This window comes from Triticum dicoccoides, chromosome 7A (genome assembly GCF_002162155.2).
Source record: "Triticum dicoccoides isolate Atlit2015 ecotype Zavitan chromosome 7A, WEW_v2.0, whole genome shotgun sequence".
NCBI lineage: Eukaryota > Viridiplantae > Streptophyta > Magnoliopsida > Poales > Poaceae > Triticum > Triticum dicoccoides.
In genome coordinates this window covers 678,181,217-678,189,783 of record NC_041392.1, presented here as the reverse complement: position 1 = coordinate 678,189,783, position 8,567 = coordinate 678,181,217, and positions in this window count along the sequence as shown.

The following is an 8,567-nucleotide window of genomic DNA, read 5'->3' as shown; positions in this document are numbered from 1 at the left end:
CTAACTTGTTTTTGCAGCATGTGCCGTGTGATGTGATATGGCCAAAAGGATGTGATGAATGATATATGTGATGTATGAGATTGATCATGTTCTTGTAATAGGAATCACGACTTGCATGTCGATGAGTATGACAACCGGCAGGAGCCATAGGAGTTGTCTTTATTTATTTATGACTTGCGTGTCAACATAAACGCCATATAATTACTTTACTTTATTGCTAAAGCATTAGCCATAATAGTAGAAGTAATAGATGACGAGACAACTTCAAGAATGATCATGAAGATCATGGTGTCATGCCGGTGATGGAGATCATGGTGTCATGCCGGTGACAACGATGATCATGAAGCCCCGAAGATGGAGATCAAAAGGAGCAAATGATATTGGCCATATCATGTCACTATTTGATTGCATGTGATGTTTATCATGTTTTACATCTTATTTGCTTAGAACAACGGTAGCTTAGATAAGATGATCCCTCGTAATAATTTCAAGAAAGTGTTCCCCCTAACTGTGCACCATTGCGAAGGTTCGTTGTTTCGAAGCACCACGTGATGATCGGGTGTGATAGATTCTAACGTTCGAATACAACGGGTGTAAGACAGATTTACACACGCAATACACTTAGGTTGACTTGACGAGCCTAGCATGTACAGACATGGCCTCGGAACACGGAAGACCGAAAGGTCGAGCATGAGTCGTATAGAAGATACGATCAACATGAAGATGTTCACCGATGTTGACTAGTCCGTCTCACGTGATGATCGGACACGACCTAGTTAACTCGGATCATGTTTCCCTTAGATGACTGGAGGGATGTCTATCTGAGTGGGAGTTCATTGAATAATTTGATTAGATGAACTTAATTATCATGAACTTAGTCTAAAATCTTTACAATATGTCTTGTACATCAAATGGCCCACATTGTCCTCAACTTCAACGCGTTCCTAGAGAAAATCAAGCTGAAAGATGATGGCAGCAACTATACGGACTGGGTCCGGAACCTGAGGATCATCCTCATAGCTGCCAAGAAAGATTATGTCCTAGAAGCACCGCTAGGTGATGCACCCATCCCAGAGAACCAAGACGTTATGAACGCTTGGCAGTCACGTGCTGATGATTACTCCCTCGTTCAGTGCGGCATGCTTTACAGCTTAGAACCGGGGCTCCAAAAGCGTTTTGAGAGACACGGAGCATATGAGATGTTCGAAGAGCTAAAAATGGTTTTCCAAGCTCATGCCCGGGTCGAGAGATATGAAGTCTCCGACAAGTTCTTCAGTTGTAAGATGGAGGAAAATAGTTCTGTCAGTGAGCACATACTCAAAATGTCTGGGTTGCATAACCGCTTGACTCAGCTGGGAGTTAATCTCCCGGATGACGCGGTCATTGACAGAATCCTTCAGTCGCTTCCACCGAGCTACAAGAGCTTTGTGATGAACTTCAATATGCAGGGGATGGAAAAGACCATTCCTGAGGTGTATTCAATGCTGAAATCAGCAGAGGTGGAAATCAAAAAGGAACATCAAGTGTTGATGGTGAATAAAACCTCTCCTTCCCCCTTGCTGGATCAAGTTGGAGGAGACGTCTTCCCAACCGTACGTGTGTTGAACGCGGAGGTGCCGTCCGTTCGGCGCTAGGTCATCGGTGATTTGGATCACGACGAGTATGACTCCATCAACCCCGTTCTCTTGAACGCTTCCGCGCGCGATCTACAAGGGTATGTAGATGCACTCCTCTCTCCCTCGTTGCTAGATGACTCCATAGATTGATCTTGGTGATGCGTAGGAAATTTTAAAATTCTGCTACGTTCCCCAACAGGGAGGTCCAAGTGTTCCGAAGGTAATCTCCCAGGAAATGAGGCAAGGTAGCCCCGAAGTTAATGCACTGGCCGCTAGTTGCCAAAAGGAGGAGGCCGGCAAGCACTGGCCTTGCCCAGTACGCCAACACACTAGGGGAGACTGACGCATCGAGCGAGGCGCGGAAAGTTCTAGCTATTTTTTTACTAAATTCAAGTGTTTATAATCACTGTAGTAGCTAGTTCTAGTTATAAGCTTGTAATCCATGGACTATTTTCTTAATTCTTTCATAGATGTGCACATGAATAGAAGGACTTTACACGGCTTACAAGTTGTTCAAACCTGCCCCCCATCACCCATGTTGTTCCTGAACCATCCCCAATTGATATTGTTCATGAACCTGCTCCAACAAATGAGAGTATTGATCATATGATGAGCACAAATCAACCACCAAAGTAGCATGATATAATTCCATTAAGAGAAACATTGGAAAGGACATTTTCTTCATGAGTATAATGTAATATGTTCTTACGAGGTATGACTTTTTTTCTTGCGGTTCTAGTAGTCAATTGTGTTGGAAATATATTGCCCGCCTCTCTCCATCAGTTCGTACTTTCGGGGTAACTGGCCAGAGCATAATTTAAATATGATACCAAAGCAAAGCTAGGTAGTTCGGACTTTCGGAGTAACAGACTGCACAGTACAGTGATGCATTTTGTTATAGGAGAGAGAGATAGAGAGACACGAGTAATAAACTACGTGGATACATGCCTAAAAACTAGGAACCGGTGGTTACAACATAGCTACATGTATAGATCAGTCTTTAATAGCCCCCAACAGTCCGAACATCACCTGGCAAGATGTTTAGACTGGACCAAAAATCCGAGAACATTGAAGAAGGGAGCCCTATGGTGAATATGTCAGAATGTTTAAGTCATTGGCACGCGAAGGACGCGAGCTTCGCCGAGGTTGACATGGTCCCGAACAAAGTGAAGATCAATCTCAACATGTTTTGTCCTTTTAATTATGCACAAGGTTAGAGGACAAATACATGGGACTTACATTGTCACAATATATAGCACTTGTGGGAGGATGGTGTCGATCATTAAATAGTTGTCACAGCCAACATGATTCTGCCACACAATTAGCAATTGCTGATACTCAACCTCATCACTAGAGTGAGAAACGGTGTGCTGCCGCTTGGAAGACCAAGACACAAGGTTGTTACCTAGTAAGACACAAAAGCCAGAGCTAGATTTCATGTGATCGGAAAACCAGCCCACTCAGCGTCCCAATAGGCAATAAAATCATGTTACAAAGGAGTGGTATAGTTGTAAGCCATAGGGAGGAGTGCCACAAATATATCACAAGATCCGCTTAATGAGTAGATAGTGAGAGTCACGAGGATCATGCATGATAATACAAACTTGTTGCATGAGATAATAGAGGTCGTGATGTGTTAATGTAAGATATTGGAGGGCGCCAACTATGCTTCGTTAGAAAGAAGGATCGGTGTAAGGTGATCCACCAGATAGTTTAGAGAGAGTGTCAATGGGTGTAGATATGGCGTTGCAATTGAGCATATTGGCACGATACAAAATTTCGTGGGCATATTGTTCTTGGGACAAAAAAGATCTTGGGTGTTGTGGTGTACATCGATGCCTGAAAAATGATGAATCTTGCCAAGATCACTGATGGGATAATTAATGATCGAGTGGAGTAGGTCAGTGGTATTAGTAGTGAGAATAATACCATTGACATAAAGAAGTAAATATGCAATGTGTGTACCATGATGTAGGATCTATAAAGAGGGATCACATTTAGATGCTACAAAAACGATTCTCTGGAGGAAAGTGGTGAAGCAAGAAAACCATGCATGTGGTACTTGTTTTATACCATAGAGTGATTTAATATGATGACATACATGAGTGGGATGTGTGGAATCAATGAAACCAAAGGTTGTTGACAATTTATAATTTCTTGGAGACTATCGTCCAAGAATGCATGTTTTACATCCAACTGGTGCAAAGCCCATGAATGGGATGTGGCGAGGCCGAGAACAACATGAATGGTTGTGGGCTTCACCACGGGACCAAGGTCTCACCATACTCCACACCTTTCCACTATGTAAAACCACGAAGAACCCAACAAGGCTTGTACTGGGCAAGGGAGCCATCTGCATTACAATGTTCACACCCACAGGACAAGGACAGACCAGGTGTCATTCCACATTAAGGCATTATATTCATCTAGCATTGCATTGTGCTAATTCAGATTCTTAAGTTTGGATTTGTAAGTGGCAGGAGGAGGCGAAATAGGGGAACTTATTGTGTTAGTATAATTTATTTTAGGCGCAAAATATCCAGATTTCCCACACGTTGTCACCATGTGTGCATTCTTGGGTGGACTAACACTTACTGACCGTGACGGTAGGTGGGGACTACGTGGCTTGGGAGGAGAGGAGGGCGTGGAAGCTGAATTGGCTAGGGCATGAATTCAATATGGTATCCGAGCTAGGATGTCTCAAATTCAAGACCCTTCCAACAAAGTATTCAAAAAAGTTTCTGCTGCCTACATTATCCCACGTCTAAGGACTAAAAAAGGCCTAGTCGTGAGATGAAGTGTTAAAATATATTTTCTGCATCTCTCCATCATTTTGGACTTTTAAATAATTGATCAGTGCATGAATTAAATAAATTATGCCATGGCGGCCCCTCGCAGGTTGGCCGGCTTGCAATGAAGAAGTTCTATCTTCAACCCTGATTCGCGACGGATCCAGTCCTTGTGGACACGATCGACTTTTCTCGGGTGGTGGTTCTGCAGATCTGGTGGTTCAGAGTGGTTCTGGGGGAAACCACTAGCTAGCGCGGCGGCCACACCGAAGACATCACATTTGGGTGTCAATCTCCTTGGTGGAGGCTTTAGTGGGGGTCCCCTCCCTCCCACCCTGCCAAGAAGCTTAGGATTAAAGCCTCAGGTCCCCTCCTTCGACTGACGATGAGACCTTGGTGCGCGATCCTTCCTGAAGGCATCGTCCAGGGACTGCTCGAGTGGTGGACGAGTTGGTGGTGGTTCGATGATGACGTGAGTTGGCCTGATCTCATCTTCGACAACCTGCCCGGGTCTAGGTGCGGAGGGTCCCCGTCGCTGGTGTCGTGGATCTAAGAGTGACAGTAGAATGGGGGGTAGGTATGAGGAGGCAAGACCCTAGCTATGGAGTAGTTGTACACACGATTTTACGAGTTCAGGCCCTTCGCGGAGGAAGTAACAGCCCTACGTCTCGGTGCCCGGAGGCGGTCGACTGGATTGTATGTGTGTGTGAGTTTACAATAGATGCGAACCCCTGTCCCGGAGGAGGGGGTGGCTTATATAGAGTGCGCCAGGACCCCAGCTCCCCTCCATTACGCGGGGTTCAATGTACATAAAGAAGGAGCATTACATGTAACGTTTGTATTAAAGTGCTATAAATGATAGTTAAGTCTATGAGTAAACACCCGACCGTTGCTGTGTGGAGTGAATTTAGATCTTCTGTTTGTTGAGTGATTTCTGTGACGGTCGAGTGACATTGATTCTTCCGAGTGGAATGTCTCTGGTCGAGTGGATGATGGTACCCTTTGAATGCTTCTGGCTTTAGGGTGATGTCCTTGGGGAGGGTGTCTAGGTCAGGCCTATGACCCTAACCTAGGTACATAGCTTCATCATTAGCCCCCGAATGGTTCGGGGCTTGAGTGGAGAAGGAGTTGAGAATTCCTCCGATTCAATTTTCGTGCTCCGAGAGTGACTTATTGCGACCAAGCGAACAACCATGACGATATCAACTCCTTTTCAGTCGCCTTGATCCATTCTTGAATCTGCCGAGTGAACTTTACTGCGATGTCTTGAGTGCTGATATGGAAAATTCTGTCTGACAGGTTGCCTTGCTGCGTGCAGATATCATGGGATTCGGATTTGGGGAAGCGCGCGGGACATGGGAGGCCGCTATAATTGGAAGGGATTAGGTGAGGCCGCCTCGATCACCGCGCCACCTTTTTCTCCAGATACCTCGCCCGCGACTGTTGCGGGATTTGATTGGATCATCCGGACCCACTGGTGAACCACTCGGAAGCGGCCCCATATAACTGTGCTAGATTGGGGTTTTGTGCACAGCGTGTCCCTACTCTTCTCCTTTCTCCTCAGCTTTCTCCGCCATCCCATCTCCACTCCCGGCGTCTCTGCTCTGGCAAGTTTCGCCTGCGGCCATGGGGAAGGAGAAGACGGAGGCTCTGGAGCGTGCGAAGAAGGCGACGACAAAGGCGAAGGGGAAAAGGTCCAGCCGGGGCGGATCCTCATCAAGGTCTGGCCTGCCGCGCGGCTGGATCCAGGGCGACTGGATCCGGTCGACGACCAGCCAAGACGACATTGACAACCTGGTCGAGGGAGGGTTGATTCCCCATGAATCGGCGCGGCACCCGGAAGGAGAGACTGAACCGCGTCCGCAAGATGGTGAGTGCGTACTCCTCGCAACTCATGTCGACCATGGATTTTCTCTGCCTCCCCATCCTTTCTTCCAGGGATTTCTGAACTTCTTCGGAGCACAACTTCACTATTTCAATCCCAACTCCATCGTATATCTTGCCGCCTACGTATCAATATGCGAGAACTTCTTAGATTGTAGGCCACACTGGGGTCTTTTCAAGCACATTTTCACTTGCCATTCTTAGTCGGTCAAGAAGGCCAATCCAAGTGACGAGAAAACGTGAGGTCTTGGGACTCAGATGAGGAACAAAAGCATTTTCCCAGCCATGATCCTTCCCGGATCGGCCCGGGGTTGGCAGTCGACCTGGTTTTATTGTAAAGACCAGCCGACTCCAGGTCAGTCCACCGGCCTCCCTTCCTTTTCCATGGCTCGGGTCGAGAAGCCTTCTGCATTGAAAGTGATCCCAGAGGAAAGAGCGCAGGTGAAGGTGTTGGTCGAGCGGGTGGTCCAGCTCGTCCGGGACGGTGTGACCGGTATGGATCTGCTGGAGGTATTCCTCAAACGACGCATCCAACCGCTCCAAGCTCGCGATCATCCAATGTGGATGTACTCGGGCATTGAGGATTCCACTCGGATCCACCCGGAGGAGATCGACAAGGGCACGGTGGAGAAGTGGCTGAGAGGCATCACATGCAACAAGGATAACCCCAGGGGGTCCAGGAGGGTCACTCCATTCGACAACTCGCGCCAGCCAGACCAGGTCTGACTTTGGATTGCCAAGTACTTTTTTTGATTATTCATGTAACCGTCTGCTGACGACTGGCTATTTTTTTCTTTGCTTGTTATCTTTTAGGCTCTTACTGAGATGTATTCAATTCCCAACGGAGAGCGGGAGCAGGACTCGGAGGAGGAGGCGAGTGGAGGCGATAGTGGCGAGTGGCACTCGGACGAGGAGGATGGTGAGGAGAGCAGCGACCCAAGTGAAGAAGAAGAGGTCGACTCGCCTCCTCTCAGCGAGAGAAGGTCCAAGCACGCTCACGACCCGGCAAGCATCCCTGACCCGGTGGCCGCACCGATTGGGCAGTCTTTGAAGCGCCCCCGGACGTCTTCTCCAGTACCGACTGAGAAGACACCGAAGCAACCCAAGACTGCACCGCCTCCAGCACCGAAACCACTGAAGGTTGCATCTTCCAAGCCGCCGAAGGCTTTGCCCAAGATCAAAGTGGTCATTCCTACTATCTCTGGGTAATAATCCGGCCTGATTCTTTAGTTGACTTGGTGTAACAAAACGTGACCGACTGAATGTTGACATTTGCAGTGCTGCCACTTCTGGGACTTCCACCCACAAGTACGAAGACGAGGAGATGGAAGATGCGGTCACCTCCACCCTAGGTACAACTCTCGCGATCTTATCCTTGATTACTTGGTCGATTGAATTCTGGTGACTCATCTGGGGTCGACTGATTTCTTTGCAGCCCCTCCCAATGTTATCGAGCTTCCGGATGACGATGAGGACGTGCCGCCGAGGCCCAGGAAGAAGAAGGCAATAGCTAGCAAGACATCCCAGTCGGAGCCGGCGGCGGAGCGAGTAGTTCAACAGCTCGAAGATGCGAGTAAGGTTTCTATAACCTTTGCTGACCCAGTGTCGAGTGCGCGTCCCACATCGTCGACTGCACCAGAGCTTGTTTCAACCATCCAACTTCATGCCTCGGATCTCCAAGCCACTGCATCTGGACTATTTGTCCCCTTCTTTGCCACTCATCATGTTCCAGAAAGCCAGTCTGATGCCGCTGCGGAGGCCATTCGTCAGGCTGTCATAATGATGGAGCGGGTGAAGGCGGTGCACGGAAGCAGTCAGGTTGCTTATGACGCCAGTGCGGCTCTTCGAGCCAATGTCCAGGTAAGTTAACTTCCGACTGAACTTGTTCTTTTAGGATATGCTACCCGAATATTTTCCTTCGCACAATCTTTCACTGTCTTGCACTTCAAATCTGTACACCCACTGGGTGTTTTGTCATCTTCATTATTTGCGCTCTTCCATTTGGACTGGTCGAGTGGAATCCGAACCAGTGGGGGCACGCTAAGTGCACCCACTAGGTGTAGTCCCTGAGACCGCAGTCGGCTGCTGGCAGTCGGCTGGGGTCTGAGCACCTTTTCTTTAACTCGGCCTGGGCGGACCAGCCAAGTGGAATCCGAACCAGTGGGGGCACGCCAAGTGCACCCACTGGGTGTAGTCCCCGAGACCGTAGTTGACTGCTGGCAGTCGGTTGGGGTCTGAGTAGTCTTGAAGTTTTATTCACTTGGAAGTAAATAATCTT